A 22,049-nucleotide genomic window follows, 5' to 3' on the forward strand; every position below is an offset into this window, starting at 1 on the left:
GCAGTCCAAGCGCTGGCTTGCCACTGGACTGGGGAGCCACTGGGGTCGGTGCAGCCCGTACTGGGAGAGACATTACGTCTTGAGCTGCCTGCAGGGCCTCTGGAGTGGAGGGCACCTGTATGTGGTCACTGGCATCCACGGAGGTCAGCTTGGAATGGACTGGGCTACTCTGCTCTACTTGAGTTGGACACCACAAGGCTGAGGGTGATCAAGAGCTGCCTAGTCTCGCCCCCAGCCTTGCCTCGGTGCCTTGACAGAGAAGTTCACTTCTTCATTGTCTTAGAAGTGTCCCATGGATGGGGAGCAGTGCGGTGCTCAGTGCCAACTTGGAGCGGTATAGCAGTGCCGGTGTCAGGGCCGATTCTATCAATATGGCTTGGAGCCATATATCCCGCTCCTTCTTAGTCCGGGGCTTAAAAAATCTGCAAATTTTGCAGCGGTCGCTGACGTGGGTTTCCCCAACACAGCGTAAGCAGCTAGTGTACGGGTCACTTATGGGCATAGGCCATTTACAAGTGTCACACAACTTAAAGCTCGGGGTGTGGGGCATGCCCCAACCCAGGCGCGGTTCTTCTACTCGATCTATATAATTTTAACTTTTTTAAAAAAACTACAGGTATTAACTATCTATGAACTAAACGACAGTCCAAACAGGGAAAGCTACAGCGGAGAACTGGAGCACAGCAGTTCTGAAGCACCTTCACTGGCGGCAAGAAGGAACTGAGGGTGAGCGGAGCGTGCAGCACCCCTTAAACCACACCATGGTGGTGCCACTCCAGAGGTTGCTAGGGGTGCTCCCCTATTGGTACTGCTAGGGAAAAAACTTCCAACACCGGTGCATGTGGCGAGCATGCACACCTAATGTGGAATGCACGTGAGCAATCACTCGAAGAATTTCCATGTATATACGTGATACATTTGGGATCCAACATCAAAAACGACCCATTTTTAATTCCAAAATATTTTAAATACATCATATCCCTAAAAATTCCAATCACACTGAAAATTAAGTCCCCGAACACTCTATTTTGTATGTTTTTTTCTGGCATAAAATATTTAGCATATTTCCAATCTTTTCCCTTTATTCTCTGGTACACAACCTGAACTATGGCTTTGCTATCACTCTACCATAATTCTGTGGTTTAATTTATGCAACAGGTAACCAGAGTAGAGGATGGCCACCTATACATACATTTATAAGTCTGAAGAGGAAAAAAAATACTTTCCTCCACCACAAAAAATTGCTTTATGTCATCCTTGTGCATGACAGCCAATTATGAGTTTCATGTTCTATTTGATAGTGATACAATTTTGATAAACAAAGATCAATGGAAGGAGTTGCACAAGAATACATAAAAGAATATGACTCTTGTGATGGGGCAAGGCCAGATGGCTATAGGAAAGTATTGGGAGGCAGACATATTAGACCCAGGCTAAACAAATCCCTGTTACCAGGGTAAGCAAATGACAGTTGCTCCAGGTCAATTAAGACACCTGGGGCCAATTAAGATCCTTCCAGAAAGCAGGGAAGACAGCTAGGTTGACTGGGACACCTGAAGCCAATCAGGGGCTGGCTGAAACTAGTTAAAAGCCTCCCAGTCAGGTTGGGGCACATGTGTCAGGAACTGTAGGAGGAAGCTGTGCTGCTGGAGAAATGGAGCAGTACAAACCCTATCAGACACAAGGAAGGAGGCCCTAAGGTAAGGGTAAAGTAAATATTGAGGAAGTGGGGCTGCTGTGGGGAAGTGGCCCAGGGAATCGTACTCATCCTGTTTCCAAAAAGTCAGCTATCATGAGCTGCTACTATCAGGGTCCCTGGACTGGAGCCCGGAGTAGAGGGCGTGCCCGGGCTCCCCCGCCCCTCCCTGACTAATGTCTGAGACTGGGAGACAACAGAGACTGTGCGAGGGAGGGTGGCTTCTCCTCACCTCCCTTGCTGGTTTATGATGAAAATGGCTCAGTAGGCTGTGACCCTTGCCTCTACAGGAAGAAGGGGTTCGTAGACGGTCACAGTGAGTCTCTGAGGCTAGCGAAATCTGCCAGGAACCGCGGGACCCACTGAGATAAGGTTGGAGCTTTGCCACACTCTCTATTTACCTTATAATTTCAAATTATGTTGCAATAGGGACAGATTTTCAGCTAGTTTCAACCTGTCCTCTAAACTTGCAGGCATAAATCCAAATCAGGTAATTCAGTAACTGGTCTGTAATGTAAGTTTAGAGGCTGCAGCACAAAGTTTGGTTTAGAACAGTCAAATTTATAGTGTAATAGGTTAAAAACAGTTTTGAATTCATTTAAGAGTGAAAAATATTTAAAAACTTAGAACAAACTAATATCATAGGAAAAAAAATGAAAAAGTAAAATTAGTTTTGTTGCTTAGCATTCTGTAATTTTTTATTTCTCATAACACACACATCTCAAGTCTGGCCATCTAAGGATGGGCTATCACACTTGTTTCCACTGATCAAGAGGTAGCTTCTAAGAATTCCTCTTGAAGGTGTTTATTCTTTGTTCTGTCAGTTCCCTCTGCTGGAACGTGGATGGTACAGGCAGAGTGAGCCCTGAAAAAGAGCATCTTTCAGATATCGCATGCAAGCAGTTTTGTCCATCAGGGATCTAAACCATTTGCCCTGAGAGGGCAGAAAGTGTCATGCTGTCTGGAGTGGCTCACGACTGAGAGTGCCAACCTACGGCAGACCATCAAAAAGCAGGGCAGAAACTCCAAATTGGCTGTATATTCTGTAATTAGATTTCACCAACCCAGTAAGATGTGTGAACTCCTAAAGCACTATAACAGTCTTACCATGGAGTCACAGACAGTCCCTTTAGGTATTACAGTCTATCTTGACACCCAGGCAAGCTGGACTATGTGATAGATGGTCACTTTACACCAAAAGTCACAACAATATTCAGGTTACTCCCAGTGCCAAAGGACCAGTCACTTACCACAGGTCAATTGTACTCAGCTCTCAAACCAAAGACAACACCTGTAACCAATCCTGTAATAAACTACCTAAAGATTTATTAACTACGAAAAGAAATGAGTTATTTACAAGGTTAAAACATGAAACATACACACGCACAAATGAGTTACAGTCTAAGATTTAAGAAGATAATATGAAGCTGCTTATTGTAGAAGCTTGTATGTCCTTTAGGGCTGACCCATGCCAAGCAGCATGGGAATCTCTTGCTTATGTTTAGGGATTTTTGCCCTTTATTGTCCAGATAGCATAAAAATCTCAGTATCTCCTTGTCAGGGATTTTTTATTGCCTTCACCCCAAATTCCAAGCCAATGGGATAAGCTCATGTGCAGGTCTCCCCTTCCTGGAGGGAGTGAGGAATGCAATCAATGTCTCTGTCCTTTGATGGAACACAATGCCTCATTTACCTTCAGTGAGGCATCTTGTCTGCAGGCCGATTACTTTACCTTAATGCTTATTTTCCTGTTTGGTGAGTTACACAATTACAGAGGTTTACAATGCAAACAAACACTCAATATAACTTTATACCAGGGACTACATATATTATAAGTAGGATTAATAAATGCAGCATCCAACAAGTATTCCATAAAGTCTAAACATTGAACATATTCCTATAAATACTAATATCTATTTTAACTATACTAACCCATACGTAAGCCAAACTGATTTCCAGCTATGCATTTATCAGTGTTCATTGAGGCCTGGGGCGTTGGCATGAGCTGACACCTGCTCTACCAGCATCACAGGAAGGATTTGTGTTCAGTGTATGCCCCAAAGTGCCAGGATACTGTCATGTTGTCTGAGTTTTTGTGAATTCCACAGATCCTAAGATACCACACCCTGAAAGTGAGCTTTCCAGTCAAGCATGGATGAGTCTTTTGTGACCAGTGCAAATGGAGTTGGATGGCTGAATAATATTCCTGCTAATTCATTCTCTGTAGGCATCCACCAAAAGAGTTTTTGCAACACCTTTGATGGGATAGTCATATGTCTCTGCTCTGTCCTTGTCTGGGGTGTTCACTTGTGCCAGCTAGTGTTGTACGGGTCTAAGGTGAAGCCTTGCATGGAGTATCAAATGTAGAGATCATGATCATGCACCTGACAAATCTGAGGGTGAACCTTGTTTTTTGGAGTATCTGATGCTATAGGATCTGTATAGCTTGTAGTACCTGAAGAAATCACTCTTCTGGGAGGAAAACTCTTCCTATGGTCAATTTTTGACACAGGACCAGGTGTGATTTTTCCAGCTGCTTTCCAATCCTTGCACATGAAATCAGTGGCAAATTAGAGCTATAGAGTGAAGGAGCTCCTGACATGAACTGGCCTTGAGCAACCTGTCGTCCAAGCAGGCAAACACAGTGCACCCCTTGTCTTCTCAGATGTGTTGATGCTACTGCCAGACACTGTGAACATTCTAAGCACAGCAGACAGGTCAAAGAGGGTAAATGTGTATTGAAAGTGTTTGTTCTCAATGCAGAAACACAGGTATTTTTTTTGCAGGTAATGCCTATCTGGAAGTAAGAAACCTTGAGATCGAGAGCTGAATACCCATCTTCTTGGCACAGGGAGGAGATGGTTATATCTACAGACAGCCTTTTGAATTTACATATCTGTTCTGTTGTCTCATGTATAGGATTGGGTAGAGGCAGTTTCCTTTCTTGTGGATCAAAGTATTGAGTAGAAGCTCTTCCTCAGAAACTTCCGAGGAACTCTCTCGGATAGGAGGCACCTGACAACTCTTCAAGAAGAGGTCTCATGAGAAGGATCCTGGAAAAGGATTGGGAAAGGTGAGGTTAGGAGATGTTCTGGTGATGAATTCTGACATACCCAGTGATACAATGTGATCTCATACCTGGCTTTGCAGATGACCCCTAAACACACACACACACACACTAAAGAGGCTGTAGAGAAAGGGTATATTGTGCAGGATGCTGATATGTGGCTCTCAATCATAATGTCAAACCGACAATTTAGAGGCAAATGCAGCAATGTGGGTGGAGCCAATACAATAGGTCTTCTGCTTCCCTTGCTATTTCAGGGAATAAACTGGGTGAGATGCTGGCTATGCTGGTTGACAAAGCTGGTCTGTAGTATCTGAAGGAAGTGTACAATCGTGAGTCCTTGAGAAGGCTGAGTTGAACCAAAAGGACCTTATGCAAGTTCCTGAGAGTCTTGTAAATTCTTTCACTGAAAATGTCTTTTCCATCAAAAGGCAAGTCCTCTATTAGGCCATGCATCTCAGGAGTAAGGCCTCATATCTCAACCAGAAGTGTCTCTTCACAAGAGATCCCAGTAGCTGAACAAGGAGAAGTGTCATAAGCTGGCTGAAGTCCATAAAGGGTCAGAGGCTGCAATCTTTCCTTCTGAGGCTAGATCTTTCACCAGCTATTTCCTTTCCCTTGGGGACCAAATCCAAGTAGCTTCCCACAGGCCATACTGGTAATGTGCTAGCATTCTTTGATAGCTGATAGTATGCAGACCCAGAGAAACATGCCTTAATGCTGACACAGTTCAGTCTACATCCTCTCTCAGTCACAGAAGAGGAGCGAGAGGTCTTTGTGCTCGGATTTCTCGACAATTGCTGCAACCACCAGGAGTGGTAAGGTAAGAAGGAAAAGTTCTGAGTAGGAACCAGATACAGCCTATTGTATCTACTGAAAGCTGCTGACGATGATGAGGGGGGTGTAAAGCCAGACATTTCCAGCTGTATCAAGTAGACACTGTAAGTGGGTAGGAAATTTTAATCTTCAGTTTTTGGCAGAAAGATGTGAAATAAAGGACCAAGTTTTCAGTTGGCACCTCAGCAGTGTACAGCTGAGTCTATTCGCCATCCTGTTCAGCCATTCTTGAAGCTAGTGGAATTCATCTGGTGGGGATGTAATGTTCTCACATCTGGTGATGTTTCACTAGTAATCTGCAGGGATATCATGATCATCATCATCATCATCATTCATGTAAACATCTCCCATGGTATCGAGGTTTGTAGGCCTCTGGTTATCTGGAGCTGCAAGTAGCAGTAGCAAAACTGGTGCCAGAGCCAACGGGACCTAGGCAAGACCACTGGTTGCTTAGGCGGTAGCACAGGCTGAGGTGGTGCTGGCAGGGCCAGGTTTGGTGCCAGCAGGGTTGGACATTGTGACAAAGGCACTAGGAGCTAAGAGGGAAGAGTAGTGAATGTGCCCAAGCATGGTAAGCATACTGAGGCCATTGATGGTGGGCCTGATAGTCTCAACTGAGTCAGATCAAAGAGGCTTTTGCCATGTGCTATAGTGCAGGCTACAACACATTTTGCTTGGGCCAGTGTAGAAAGTCCCCTTAATCATCTGGTACTGAAGGGGTGTTTGGTGAAATGAGGTGATAGAGTGTGGAGAAGGCTGGAAAGGTTTTTCCCCCTGGCTTTTCAGAGATCAAACAGCCTGCAAATTGAAAGTAAAGTCAAATGCTGATTGTGGAGTCTCAGGGGTCTGATACAAAAGATGACCCTTTGGTCTCAGCAATACCCAGTGCACATATGGAATATGCATTGGGGAACATGGGCTCTCTTGCGGTGCCACAGGTACTTGGAGGGTTGAGCTGTTTCTTTGTTCAAACTTTCCTAGGATTGGTTGGGGTCTCTTTATCCAAACTGTCCAATTCAAGTCAGATCTTGTTTCTTCTCTGGCTTCTTGAAAGGAAGAACAATGCTATGGCAGCAGAGTGCCTGGTACCAAAAAGGAGTGAGCTGCTGATGGAGCCACTTCCCCTTCAGTCCAGTGAACTCAGAGCACCTGTGCACATTTTGACATTGGTGACAACTCTCAGTACCAAGGACAACTCCCGAAGTTAAGAAGGTGCTGATCATAGCAAGGCCTTTGAAGATCCAGTGCCTTTCTGGATGTTGGTGCCAAAGACAGCAACAACTTGGAATTCAGCAGGTGAGGTTTTGCCCACTTAGTGGAGGAGGGCTTGGTGCTGACATGGGTCTGTGAGGACCCACATTATCAGCCTGGTTGACTGTTGCAAAGACTGTAGGTATTAGCACCTCCCCAGGCAGGTGCTCTCTGAATTTAAGTTGCTGTTACCAGTGTGTTCTAGAAAGGCCTTACAGACTCAGCTCTGTAACAGGCTGCAGTCCTCACCCAAACATACTAAACAGTGCACATGAATGTCCAATTTCAGGTATGTAGAACAGCAGGTGGTCCAGAGTTTACAGCCCTTTTTAGCCTCTGTCAGTCATTATAGTTGTGCAGCCTCCAAGCCAGAAGAGAGCTGTCTTTTTTTCTCAGAGGGAAAGGGCTAACAATGACTAAACTAATCACTAGCGAGGTTCATAACACTCTTTGCTATGAAAGAGAAGAAACAAACAGGTGAAGGCCACAATCCTTTATATGACACTTAGATGTTAATCTTAAACATCATTAGGGGAGCTTACGTAATCCTAACTCACATGGCTTTGGTGGAGGCTCTGTGACTCAACACAAGGGGGCACCATATCCTACAAATGGGAATGCACAAAGGCCCTCCAAGGCCTACAGATTTTACTTTTGGACTCAATTCAGTATTTCTTAAATAAAATAGATTCACTGAGTAGAACTGAGAGCAAAATTTACCACTCCAACACCTAAATGCTGTGTTAGATGATACCAGTTTATCTTGTAAAGAAGCAAACCAAAGATCAAGTTGCAACTCAGTATATTTAATCAGAAGAGGCCCTATACTTCCCCCCAACCTCTGGATGTTGTTGTAGCCTTGGTAGAGCAGGTGACTCAGATCAGCTAAATCACAACTCCCTATCAGCCTGGAATATGGCAAGTTTTATTAATCTGAAAGTAAGTATCTTGGCTGCCTTGAAACCCTGTATGCCTCTCTCTCTCAAACACACACACGTATATCTCATCTTCCCCACTATTTTGCTCTGTGAAAACAGAATTATAGATAGTTACTCTCATCACAGCCAACCTATGCAATTTCCTTTCTAGACCATATCTGGACTTAGAACTAAATAAAAGCAATATAGTTGACTGGTTCCAGTGAAAGTCTATTCCCCTTAGGTATGAAGTGTAGAACTGGCCTGAGGACTATCTTTTCAGGAAAAAGCTGTATGAATGTTACTTTAATGAAAGAGCTTCCAACTCATTGACTCCCTCAGTAATTTAATTATCAGAAGAAAGACTGAAGGTTACAAAATAGAGATACTTCTGACAAGGATTAAAATCAAACTTTCATGAGAGCTTCCTACAGAACGTCAAAGGCACCACTGTTTCAAAGGCTGTGTGATGACAGGTGGCTGCTCCAGAACACTGACTTCAAGGAAGTCTTAACAATGGCTTTAAGGAAGTGAGAGATATGAGCATTTAATGAAATAGAATGAGGTTTGTTACAAGATCAAAAACTTGAACCTTTAAGAAACTGATTTTCTGACCTTTTTAATACCTCCTAAGATATACTCCAAAGTGTCCATTAGGTGGAGAATCAACTCTATCAAAAGCATGGCATGAAATCTTTCCTAGACTTTAGCAGAAATATGGAGGAGGGTGCAAGGAAGTAGACGGTAGGGCTGAGTGGAGTACCACCATCCCAAAGGAGACAATCAGCAGACGAGTCCTGCACCAGGGCATAATGTCTTGCAAATGTGTGAACAGAGCCCCAAGTGACCACTTTATGGATGTCCAACAGGGGTGCCTCCTGAAGAGACGCCATAGTTGTTGCTTTTGCTCTGGTGGAATGAGCTCTTACCCCATGGGCAGAGGGGAAGATTTGATAGCGAATGGAGAACGCAGCCAGAGAGCCAATCGGAGATTCTGTGGGTGAAGATCATGTGCTCTCCGACTCTTTCTGCTACAGCAACAGTCTCAGGGATTTCTTGTTTGCTTTTGTTCTGTGCAGGTAAAAGACGAAGGCCCACCAAACACTAAGGGAGTGGAGTCTTTGTTCATCTGCAGAAGCATGCAGTTTTGGGAAGATCAGAGGTAAGTGAACTGATTGGTTACAGTGAAATTCTGAAACTACCTGGAGGTGAATTTGGGGTGCAGACACAAAGAAACCTTATCTTTACGGAATACAGTGTATGGAGAATCTGCCACCATCACTCCAAGTTTGCCAGCCCTTCTAGCTGAGGTGACTGCTACAATGAAAGTGACCTTCATTAAAAGGAGAGACATGGAGCAAGAAGCAAAAGTGGGGCGGGAGGGGGAGAGAGAGATGTGTGTGTAAAAAGGCTTAGCTTAGCTTTTCAGCTTAGAAAAGAGATGACTAAGGGGGGAAGGGGATATGATAAAGGTTTATAAAATCATGACTGGTGTGGAGAAAGTAAATAAGAAAGTGTTATTTACTCCTTCTCATAACACAAGAATTAGGGGTCACCAAATTAAATTAATAGGCAGGAGGTTTAAAACAAACAAAAGGAAGAATTTCTTCATACAACTCACAGTCAACCTGTGAAACTCATTTCCAGAGGAAGTTATGAAGGCCAAGACTATAACAGGGTTCAAAAAAGAACTAGATAGGTTCATGGAGGATAGGTCCATCAATAGCTATAGCCAGGACGGGCAGGGATGGTGTCCCTAGCCTCTGTTTGCCAGAAGCTGGGAATGGGCAACAGGAGATGGATCACTTGATGATTAACTGTTCTGTTCATTCCCTCTGAAGCACCTGGCATTGGCCACTGTCTGAAGACAGGATAATGGGCTAAATGGACCTTTGGTCTGACCCAGTATGGCCGTTCTTACGTACCATGCCCTGAGGTGGAGTGGATGTGGATCCACTGGAGTGGATTTGATTCTTGCTGTTCCACTGGGTCAGGAGCTTTCCAAATGAAGAAATGTTGGGAGGATGATTGGTGGTTGGGATGCCATGTATAGGAAGTTTGGAAACCAGAACTGTCTAAGCCAGTATGGTACGATCAGGATGACCCATGCTCTGCATTGCTGAGCATATTTTGAACAGCACTCCGACCAAATAAAAAGCAGAGTGTTGCCCTGGAAGCTGCAATTCATCAAAGAGGAGGTCATTCTGGCCCCTTCTTGGGAATCCTGACACATGAAGCCATGACTACCTGTGCATGACAATGGCAGTAGCCATAGCTCTAGAGGAGGTATCAGCAGCATCGACTGTAGATTGGAGTGCAGTCCTGGCTTTCAGTTTGCCTACATCTATCAGAGCTCTGTCCTGCTGTGGAAAGCTGTCAGTAAACTCCGCAAATTTGGTCTAATTCAGGAAATCGTATTTAGCAATTAGCGCCTGATAATTGGCTATCCTGAACTGGAGGCTGGATGATGAGACTAACTTTCTCACTAGCAGATCCAGGCATTTGCCCTCTTTGTCAGCAGGAGTAGACTGGGGATGTTGCTGTCTAGCCCTTTTAGAAGCGTCATGGACTGCCTGTGAGTTGGGAGCAGGGTGAGAAAGCCAACATTCCCCTCCTTTGGTTGGCACATAACACTTCTCTGCCCTTTTGGGGGTAGGAGTGCAGGGGGCAAGAGTGTGCCAAACTGTCCTAGCTGCCCCCAATATGGCTTCATTAATGGAGAGAGCTATTTTGTTGGGTCTGGATGAGTGGAGAATGTCTAAGATTTTGTGCTGGGAGTCCTGGATCTCCTCAAGAGGAATCTGAAGCTCTCCAGCAACTCTGGGGAGAAGGCTCTGGAACTGCCTGAAGTCTTTTTGGAGGGGGGAGGAGATGTAGGAGTCACCTCTTCATCCAGGGATGAAGATGGCAATCTTTCTGGTTCCAGCTGAACTGTCCAATCCAGAGTGCAATGTTCCTCCTCCTCCTCCACTGAATCCGGGGGCAGATCTGAGGATCCCCTTAGAGGAAAAGCAAGGGGTGACTCCCTGGCAGATTTGATCAAGACTGCAGGGGGTTACTGGTCCCAAGGCCCCCAGTACAATGAGTAGGAGGGGTCAATAAGTGGTCACAGGGACTCCCATGGCATGGGGTACCAGTGGCTGAGTTAGATGAGGCAGAGGTTGGTCACAAACCAGTGCAGGTCTTTTGGGCAGTGGAGGACACTTGGATAGGGGGAAAGGTTCATTGGGTGGTTCAGAATCTCCCAATGAAGAGAAGGCTGATTCCAGTTCCAGTAGCACTACCTTCAGTGCCATTGGAGGGGAAATGTATTCCATGAATGGGATGGGTGATAAACTCCTTCCAGTGGTTGAGTCCCTCGGAGGTGATATTATCTCCCTGGAGACTGAGGCGCCCAATGGAGGAGGGGATTCCGGATTCAGGAGAGTAAAAATGTCCTGTGAGGTGCGGCGGTGAGAAGGAAGTGGAGAGGTGATCAATCTGCCCAGTCCTTTATCCCTCAGATGCAGACATGAGGTAAGCCAGGACCCATGCATGGACCAACAGACTGTGATTTCAAATTCTCTAGCTCCAGACACATGATGCGCATGCATAACCCACAGTGAAATACAATAGGGATCATCACTCAAAGAAGAACAGAGACTAACGTCTTTTGGAATGGGATACAAATAGCCCCTCCACCCCATTCTCTGGGGCAGATACCATCTGTATTTGCTCAAATATTTTCTGATTGAATTTCCATTCTTCTCCTTCCAGTTCTCAGCAGTTAACCCAGTAAACTTGCATTGCCCTCTACATAAGCAGCCCTGACTGAACAACCCTGACTGGCATATGACCCAGAATCCAACTGGTTTTGAAACTTAAAACTGACAGGTTAGAACAAAACAAAAGAAGTCTAACTAAGCAGCCATGGCTAATATGGCGCATTAGATTTAGTGCATGTTGCAAAGACCTTGGAATTCTGTGACACTGCTTCCCATTAGTGCTATCCCCCCTCAGAGTCCCCACCAGGCCACTACAAACAGAGCAGCAACCTCCAATCTATTTAAACATGAAATTTAACTTACTCTGACCTAAAATTTTCAACTTTGGGGGTGGAAACGAAGATATTTGAAGATGAAGCAACTCTTAGAAATGTACTAGGAAGGAGCTTCTGGTTGATGTTGAAGCCTTGTTGTTCAAGAACCTGACAGACTACTGGATATGAAGCACTAAGATGTTGAATGATGAAACTTGCTAAATGGGCATCCAGGTACATTGTGTACTTGCATGCCTGCCTCAGTCTTGCTTCTAGTGCAGAAGAAAGACCTAGGGTCATTACTTGGAATAGTGCTGGATAGAAGCACAGGATGTATGGCTGCATAAGCATGTTGATAAATGAAGCAGAGATAGGCTATATCTACACTACATCAGTCTGGACTACAGGGGTGTGAAACGCAGCATGCACAAAAGTGCTGTGCTGTAACTACCCCATGTAGACACTGCTACTGCCAACTAAAAGTTGCCTAGTTTGCGTTAACATAGTTCTGAAAAGACTACATCATCATGAACTAAGCCAGGGGTGGGGAAACGTTTTGGCCCGAGGGTCACATTGAGATTCCAAAACTGTATGGAGGTCCGGGTAGGGAAGGCTGTGCCTCCCCAAACAGCCTGGCCCCCACCCCCTATCTGCCCCCTCCCACTTCCCACTCCCTGACTGCCCCCCTCAGAAACCCCGACCCATCCAATCCCCCCTGCTCCTTGTCCCCTGACCGCCCCCTCCCAGGACCCCCAGCCCCTAACTGCCCCTCAGGACTCCACCCCATCCAACCCCCCTGTTCCCAGTCCCCCAACCCCTATCCACACTCCCATCCCCTAACAAGCCCCCCGGGACCCCACGCCTATCCAAGCCCCCTTGTTCCCCATCCCCTGACCACGCACCCCCACAGAACCTCCGCCCCATCCAACCGCCCTCTGCCTGCCCCCCAGGACCCTCTGCCCCTTATCCAACCCCCAAGACCCGTTACCATGTCGCTCAGAGCGGCATGTCTGACAGCCATGCTGCCCAGCCAGAGCCAGACATGCTGTCACTCTGCTCGGCAGGAGCTCGCAGCCCTGCCGCCCAGAGTGGTGCCCGTGCAGCAACGTGGCTGCAGGGAAGAGGGGACGGTGGGAGAGGGGCTGGGGGCTAGCCTGCCTGGCCGGGAGCTCAAGGAATGGGCAGGACGGTCCCGTGGGCCGCATGTGGCCCACAGGCCATAGTTTGCCCACCTTTGAACTAAGCACTTTTTGTTCATGCCACAGCCTCCACATGGGGCAGTTACAGCACACCACTTTGGTGTGTAGTGCAGTTCACAATCCTGAGTGTAAGAAATGCAGGATCATGCAGACAAGCCCAAAGTCAAAGTACTACACTCCTGGAGCAGGACACTTCAATCAAAACTAAAGAGTATAAAAATATTGCTCAGGCATGCAAGAGTGAAATCAGGAAGGCCAAATCACACTTGGAGTTGCTGCTAGCAAGAGATGTTAAGAGTAACAAGATGGGTTTCTTCAGATATGTTAGCAACAAGAAGAAAGTCAAGGAAGAAGTGTGGGCCCCTGACTGAACGAGGGAGGCAACGTAGTGACAGAGGATGTGAAAAAAGGTAATGTATATAATGCTTTTTTTGCCTCCGTCTTCACAAACAAGGTCAGCTCCCAGACTACTGCACTGGGCAGCACAGCATGGGGAGGAGGTGACCAGCCCTCTGTAGAGAAAGAAGAGGTTCAGGACTATTTAGAAAAGCTGGACGAGCACCAGTCCATGGAGCCGGATGCGCTGCACCTGAGGGAGTTGGCGGATGTGATTGCAGAGCCATTGGCCACTATCTTTGAAAACTCATGGTGATCGGGGGAGGTCCCGGACGACTGGAAAAGGCTAATGTAGTGCCCATCTTTAAAAAGGGAAGGAGGAGGATCCGGGGAACTAAAGGCCAGTCAGCCTCACCTCAGTCCGTGGAAAAATCATGAAGCAGGTCCTCAAGGAATCAATTTTGAAGCACTTAGAGGAGAGGAAAGTGATCAGAAACAGTCAGCATGGATTCACCAAGGGCAAGTCATGCCTCACTCATCTAATTGCCTTCTATGATGAGATAACTGGCTCTGTGGATGAGGGGAAAGCAGTGGACATGTTGTTCCTTGACTTTAGCAAAGCTTTTGACCCGGTCTCCCACAGTATTCTTGCCAGCAAATGAAAGAAGTATGGGCTGGATGAATGGACTATAAGGTGGATAGAAAACTAGCCAGATCATCGGGCTCAACGGGTAGTGATTAATGGCTCCATGTCTAGTTGGCAGCTGGTATCAAGCCTCAAGGGTCAGTTAATGATCTGAAGGATGGCATGGACTGCACCCTCAGCAAGTTTGCAGATGACACTAAACCGGGAGCAGTGGTAGATACCCTGGAGAGTAGGGATAGGACACAGAGGGACCTAGACAAATTAGAGGATTGGGCCAAAAGAAATCTGATGAGGTTCAACAAGGACAAGTGCAGAGTCCTGTACTTAGGACGGAAGAATCCCATGCACCGCTACAGACTAGGGACCGAAAGGCTAGGCAGCAGTTTTGCAGAAAAGGACCTAGGGGTTACAGTGGACGAGAAGCTGGATATGAGTCAACAGTGTGCCCTTGTTGCCAAGAAGGCTAACGGCATTTTGGGCTGTATAAGTAGGGGCATTGCCAGCAGATCGAGGGACGTGATCGTTTCCCTCTATTCGACATTGGTGAGGCCTCATCTGGAGTACTGTGTCCAGTTTTGGGCCCCACGCTACAAGAAGGATGTGGAAAAATTGGAAAGAGTCCAGCGGAGGGCAACAAAAATGATTAGGGGACTGGAACACATGACTTATGAGGAGAGGCTGAGGGAACTGGGATTGTTTAGTTTGCGGAAGAGAAGAATGAGGGGGGATTTGAGAGCTGCTTTCAACTACCTGAAACGGGGTTCCAAAGAGGATGGATCTAGACTGTTCTCAGTGGTAGCAGATGACAGAACAAGGAGTAATGGTCTCAAGTTACAGTGGGGGAGCTTTAGATTGGATATTAGGAAAACCTTTTTCACTAGGAGGGCGGTGAAGCACTGGAATGGGTTACCTAGGGAGGTGGTGGAATCTCCTTCCTTTGAGGTTTTTAAGCTCAGGCTGGACAAAGCAATGGCTGGGATGATTTAGTTGGGGATTGTTCCTGCTTTGAGCAGGGGGTTGGACTAGATGACCTCCTGAGGTCCCTTCCAACCCTAATATTCTATGACTCCATGAGTGTGCCTTACTGACAAATTTAAAGTCGAGATCCAGAAGTAGGAAGAAAACTCTGACTTGCTTGGCAATCACAAGGAATTTGGAAATAAAAGCCTCTGTCAGTGGTGCCTATAATATATACTCTCCAAATAGAAGTTTCTGCAGGAACAGATTACAGATTTTAAAGGAGTTTATAAAAGGGGCTTTCTGAAACTCCATGAACCATCCCTCTTCTTTTTTAGAGCCCATTTCTTGGTTGGGTAACTGTCACCGAAACAGAAAAAGGGTTTAACCCTTGGTGAATTCACTCCTGGATTAGCAAGATATCATTATCTAGTGGAAAAGCCTGACTGAGGTTCTGGGTCCCCACTGGAACAAAATTAGGTAAAGACCTGAAGAGTTTACCAAGCCTGAAAATTCCAAATTGTGGTGCTGTAGCCTTAAGCTTCCCAGTAGTTCCCAGGATGTGTGAGGATATTGCCTTGTTGAAAGCTGATCATTTCTTTATAACTCTTTAAAGGAATTCTATTAACTTCATCTCACTAAAAGCAGCTTCAGTGAGATTTGCCTCTGGAAGTGGTATCCAGACAGACCTCCAGGATAAGATTCTACATAAAGAAGTATTGCAAAAAAGAACAGAAAATCTGGTCGTCTTATGAGGCTCCATTTTGGAAGCACTAGTTGCAACCTTGTAGCTAAAGCTGAATTCTATTTTGCATATAAGGATTAAACCTTTGCTTTGCATAAAATATAGTATCCAGTATTAAACCTGGAGCAGCTGATATGAGATTTGATGAATAAAGAATTAAAGGAAGGTAACATAATGCCAATGAACATAGGTATATGGAAAACAGACACCGTGAAACTAATTTGGTATTATTTTTTTTTAAAATGAGATGACAAGTTTAATTGATAAAGGTAATTGTTTTGATGTAATATACTCAGTCTTCTCTAAGGTATTTGATTTGGTACTGCATGACATTTTGATTAAAAATGCTAGAATGATATAAAATTAATATCACAGTAAGTAGATTAAAAGCTGGCTAAATGATAGGTCTCAAAGTGTACTGTAAATGGGGAATCATCACTGAGTGGGTGTGCTCCTAGTGGGGTCATGGAAGGATCTGTTTTTGACCCTATGCTATTTAAACATTTTTATTAAAGACCTAAAAGAAAACACAAAATCATCAATTATAAAGTTTGCAGATGACAAAAATTGGGGAAGTGGTAAATAATGAAGAGGACCAGTCATACAGAGCAATCTCAATTGGTTGGTAAACTGGACTCAAGCAAATATGTATTTTAATACACCTATAACTGTATACATCTAGGAATGAAGAATGTAGGCCATTACATGATGTGGGACTCTACTCTGGGAAACAGTGACTCTGAAAAAGATTGAGGGGTCATGGTGAATAATCAACTGACCATGAGTTCCCAGTGTGACTCTGTAGCCCAAAAGGGTTAATGTGTTCATTAGATGCACATAAACAGGGGAATCTCAAATAGAAATAGAGAGGTTATTTTACCTCTGTATTTGGCATTGGTGTGATTGCTGCTGGAATACTGTGTTGAGTTCTGGCATCCACAATTCAGGAAGGATGCTGAAAAATTGGAGCGAAATCAGGTAATAGTCTCTGGAATAATAAAAGGATTAGACAACATGTCTTATTGTGATAGATTGAGCTCTTTGAGTCTATTTAGTTTAAAAAGGTTAAGGGATGAATTGATTGCAATCAATAAGTACCTAGATGGGGACAGGTGTAACATAATCCAATGTCTAGAAGTTAACGCTAGACAAAAAATTAAACTGGAAATAAGGCATAAATGTTTAACAGTCACAGTCATTAACTATTGGAAAAACATACCAAGGGGTGTCATTTTTAAATCAAGATTGGATGTTTGGTCCCTACTGGCTTGGAATCTATGAAACTTACAGCATTTATTCTGAATTTGAATGGAATATCTGAAAATTTACAGGTAAATCCTTTAGTTTATAAATTAAAATTAATGTAAAATTTGGTCCCCTTTGACACAGATGCTAAATTTTAGTCTTTGTTCCAAATTTTCTTAACAATAGAATAAAAGACACTTCAAAATTTCCACAATGAAAGTTAATTAAAATGTTATGCATAGACTATATCAAACTTAATTAAGACTTGATGGCTAAGTTATTAACAGCTGTTATATCTCAATGTTATGATTATATACGATGCAGACAGATTCAGATCAACAGCTCAGATAACCCCTAAGTGAGGCCACTGTGACTAGAGCGGAGAGAAATTTTTTGGCTGAAACTTTTTTCACCAACAAAAGGCAGATTTTGTGACACAAACATTTCATGAATGTTTTGCTGAATTGTTTGTGTAAAAAAAACAAATGCTGAAAAAGTCAGCGTTTTGTTTTGACATTTTCTAAATGAAACATTTTTAGTTCAAAATGACATTTGGATTGTTTTTAAAATAAACTGAAGGAATTTCAAAACAAAAAATGCTCAAAATCTACATGAAACATTGCACTTGAACTGAACTTTTACATACTTTTTTAGAATTGTCAGTGAATAAAAAAAATAAAAATCCATTCTTCACGCAGGTCTAACTGTGATATCACAGCTAATTTGCATGAACAATTTTTTTCATATTGACTCAGTAATATGAGGGAGATTAGACATACGTCAAGAGTTCTCATTGGTAGATTACCTAGCTTAACTGTATTTTATATGAAGAATCCATAGCGGCAAGGTAGTTTGGGTATCAGTGCTTGACAGGATCCCAGTGGCACTGCGCTCTCAGTTTCACTGCATTTCACAGACATCAGGACTCAGCAATCAGGCTCCCCTGCTCCCCTCTTCAGATAGCAACAGTCTCAATAAGTCAATGCAAATTAAAGGTCAGATTCACCAATATGCTTCAGATGCTTTACCTACTCTGGTGATTCAAAGTAGCCATAAATCTAGCATAACTGGTGCACGCTGACTACTTTGGCATACCAGTGAAGCTGCTTTTTAACAGCTATTTTTTTATTAAAGAAATTGATTTAAGGCTAATATGATGTATTTTACAATAATTAGATGTGACATGGTAGAATTTTCTATTTTTTGTTTTGTGTTCATGTATAAACGTTTTCATAATAATAGTACTAATACAGGAAATTCCCAGAGAAAAGACTATGTTAAAATGGATTAAAGCTGAGAGTATGTACCAATAGTTTTAGAATAAAAGTCATTACAAGGATGATGGAATTATTGCTGAACCATGCATTATAAACCCAGGAAAGTCAGAGTTAATGTTACATTGAAAAGAAACCTAAACATTTTTGTTAAGATAAGAAAAGCACTCAAATAACCTTGACTCTACCTTGTGTAGTAGGAAGAGAGCCTGAGACATGAGCCATTGTATCAGAGGCCTGGTATGAGGCAGGAGCTGCTCACAGAATCTGGCAAAAACAGGACTGACTGCAGAAATACACCTTCCTAAGAAGCATTAGTGACCGAATGCTCACGCAAACACATCCCGATATCATGTGGTACCAGAACATCCTGATATCAAGGATGGTATAGAAACATTCCCCAAGGATAACAGGAACACACTGACACCTCTTAAAAAATAAGGTCAGGATGACAGTATGTAATAGAGATGTTTTGATCAAATCATAGAATCACAGAATATCAGGGTTGGAAGGGCCTCAGGAGGTCATCTAGTCCAACCCCCTGCTCAAATCAACGTGTACAATGTGATCGGTGATAACTAGCCACGCCAGAGGGCAGTAACTAACTATGTCAGAGGGGCAGCACTAATTTGTTTGTATCGGGGTATAAAGATGTACCTCAGAGGCGGTATCTTTGTCTAGCCCTTCACTGAGCTGGTCCATTGTTACGGGCATACATGTATTAGTTGTCCAGTAGAGTCTGTGGGATACTAGTACCATGCTTTGTCGACAATTAACCTGGCTGGGTGCCTTTGTCCCTTAACAGATCTTGTGGTCACTGGGTGGTTTGCTCAAGGTCTGCCGTGCCAGCTGTCTGCGCAGGGCTGGGGCAGCACACAGAGGGAATACACACACTTAGCCAAACATCTAACCACACTTTGTAGACACAGCCATAAACGAATGACAATCAGATTATGTTTACACACTCCCCCACATCAGTTCAAATCCTCACCTGGGCCCTGACTTGCCATGACACCCCTAGTAGCTGCTTCTATGGGGACTGAACAAAGGAACACAAGATCTAAATGCATAAGTCCCTACTCCTTCAGCGAAAGAACAAGGACCATACAAAAGTTAGTGGGCTCAAGTTAATGAGTGAAATTCCATGGCCTGTATTATATAGATCAGACTAGATCAGAGGTGGGCAAACTACGGCCCGCGGGCCACATCCGGCCCACAGGATCATCCTGTCCGGCACTTGAGCTCCCAGCAGGGGAGACCAGCCCCTGGACTCTCTCCCACTATCCTCCCTCCCCTGCAGCCACGCGGGCACCACTCTGGGCGGCGGGGCTGCGAGCTCCTGGTGGCAGTGTGTCTAGCTCCAGCCGGGCGGCACGGCTGCCAGACATGCTGCTCTGAGCGGCATGGTAAAGGGGTCAGGGCCAGGGGGTTGGATAAGGTGCAAGGGATCCCTGGGAGGCAGTCAGGGGACAGAGAGCAGGGGGCGGTTGGATGGGGCAGACGTTTTGCGGGGGGAGGGCAGTCAGGGGATGGGGAACAGGAAAGGTTGGATAGGCATGGGGTCCCAGGGGGCCTGTCAGGGGGCAAGGGTGTGGATAGGGGGCAGGGGATGGGGAACAAGGGGGGTTGAATAGGCGTGGAGTCCCAGGGGGCTTGTCAGAGGGCGGGGTATGGATAGGGGTTGGGGGACTGGGAACAGGGGGGTTGGATGGGGGTGGGGTCCCAGGGGGCGGTTGGGGTGGGGGGGCCAGGGAGGGGCAGTTAGGGGATAAGGAACGGGGGGGTTGGATGGGTTGGAGGTTCTGAGGGGGGCAGTCAGGGGGTAGGAAGTGGGAGGGGGCAGATACCAGGTGGGGGCCAGGCTGTTTGGGGAGGCACAGCCTTCCCTACCTGGCCCTCCATACAGTTGTGCAACCCCAATGTGGCCCTCAGGCCAAAAAGTTTGCCCACCCCTGGACTAGATGATGTAGTAGGAGAGAGAGCCTGGAGCACTAAGCCTGGTGCAAGATCCGAGGCCTGACCCAGAGGCTGTGAAACCAAAGTCAGGCCATGTATTAAAGCAGATGCTCACAAGTTCACTGTCTGGTACATGAACTTGGCAACATTGTTGCTAGGTACTAGATAGTTAGATAAATATATTCCAGCTATTACAGATATATCCCAAACTAGTACAAGATCAGATGGTTTGACAAAATAATGAATAAAGATGTTTTGTCCAAGATATCAGGAACAAGGAGAAGTAACAAACAGATATCATGAAACATGAAAGATAGTATGTAAATTGTTTATCCCAGTTGTTTGCACTAGGATTGTACTTTGAGGGCAATAAACCTGGCCGAGTGCCGTTGTTACCGAACTGTGCCTGTGGTCTTTCTTTATGAGTGACACTGAGGTCTGCTGAATTAGCAGGCTGCAGTATCTGCTAATACTGATAACACTGGAGCTCCAAGGACGGAAGCACTGAGCAGCCTGAACAGCATTACTGAGGCAATAGCATTTCAGCCCTCTACGCTTAACAGATGACCTAATGGTCCCTTCTATCCTTAAAATATATGGAAGTACAAAGCAGCAGCAGACTCAGAAATCTCCGTGTGTTGTGTAGTCAGGCCAGCGGGACAAAGAGCCAGATAGGGTTAAAGTATATTACAGTTACATCTTCTGAAGCCCTCAATTATTGTGGTAACAGGTACATCTAATACACTGTCAACTTAAGCGTCCTGCCTTTGGCTTGATGACTGCAGCAGGAAGAGTTTTTATTATAACTTGTGCTATCAGAACTCTTTTGGTTGTGACATTATTAACATGTCTTATCAGTGTCCAAAATGTTAATTTTTAAAACCATTAAAGGGGATCATAAAACATGCTGCAACTTCTAACAAAGTTTTCTCTAAACTATATATACTAAAGAATTACATACATAAGTTTCATATCTCATATGGTTTTATTATAATTTACAAGGGGTCCAAAAACAATGTTGCATGTAATGTTTTTTGAAATAAAACTCTAACTAAGCTCAAACTGAATTTTCTACAATATTTTGAAGGAAAAGAAAAATCAAATAAGTTCACAAACGACAATCATTTTTCATTAATTCTCTCGCTCCAAAACACAGTTTTTAGATAACTGTATCAGCCCCACTAAAATGAAGAATCTGGCACGGCCTCTACCATGGTGTCACTGCTACTTCACCATATTGCACTGGAAATTTTACCTAAATGGCTGACCAGAAAAACCAAACCCCTAAAACAATATTATATACATAACATACAACAACAAAACTATGTTAGAAGAACATTATTTAGGCAGCAAAGTTGAAGTATTCAAAAATTAGGAAATTCCAGACTGAAGGTTACACAAGAAACCTTAAGTTGGCTCCACCACATGTCCATCCTGTGTACTGAATGAGGCAGGGGTCCTATGCAAAAAAAGAGTATATAATCACATAATTTAAAATTGTATCATAGTGCATGTGCCCTGCAGAGTGGGGCAGGGTGTCAAGACAAAGAATTAAGGTTAATTGTAGGCAACTGCAAACCTGGAATTTCCAAATTTTGGAGTGCTTCATTCTGCAATCTAAAATGTTATTTTAATTTCCTATGTTTGGTTTTGCTTTAGAGGAAAAAGCTACTAACAAATTCTACTATGTACAAGTACAAGCTGAGCCCTCCCCAACCCTCCCCCCCCCAAATCATGCATCATTAGTACGGTTAATATTTTGTCACAGTTATTTTAGTAAAAGTCATGGACAGGTCATGGGCAACAAACAAAAATTCATGGAAGGCCGTGACCTGTCCAAAACTTTCACTAAAAATAACGGAGGGAAAGAGCTGACTGCAGATGGGGGAATGACAGCCTGAGCCC

The 22,049-nt window shown here is 44.4% G+C and overlaps 1 protein-coding gene and 1 long non-coding RNA gene across 2 annotated transcripts in view; both read right to left on the minus strand.

The window, feature by feature from the left end:
- Positions 1 to 22,049, minus strand: part of TERT (telomerase reverse transcriptase) — a 125,313-nt gene that overhangs the window by 79,334 nt on the left and 23,930 nt on the right. The window lies entirely within an intron of this gene.
- Positions 2,481 to 18,197, minus strand: LOC141982755 (uncharacterized). The gene is made up of 3 exons (XR_012638215.1): positions 17,720 to 18,197; positions 16,550 to 16,624; positions 2,481 to 2,561 (listed from the first exon to the last, which is right to left on the minus strand). It is a non-coding gene; the product is annotated as an uncharacterized LOC141982755 (long non-coding RNA).

Source organism: Natator depressus, chromosome 2, assembly GCF_965152275.1.
Source record: "Natator depressus isolate rNatDep1 chromosome 2, rNatDep2.hap1, whole genome shotgun sequence".
NCBI lineage: Eukaryota > Metazoa > Chordata > Testudines > Cheloniidae > Natator > Natator depressus.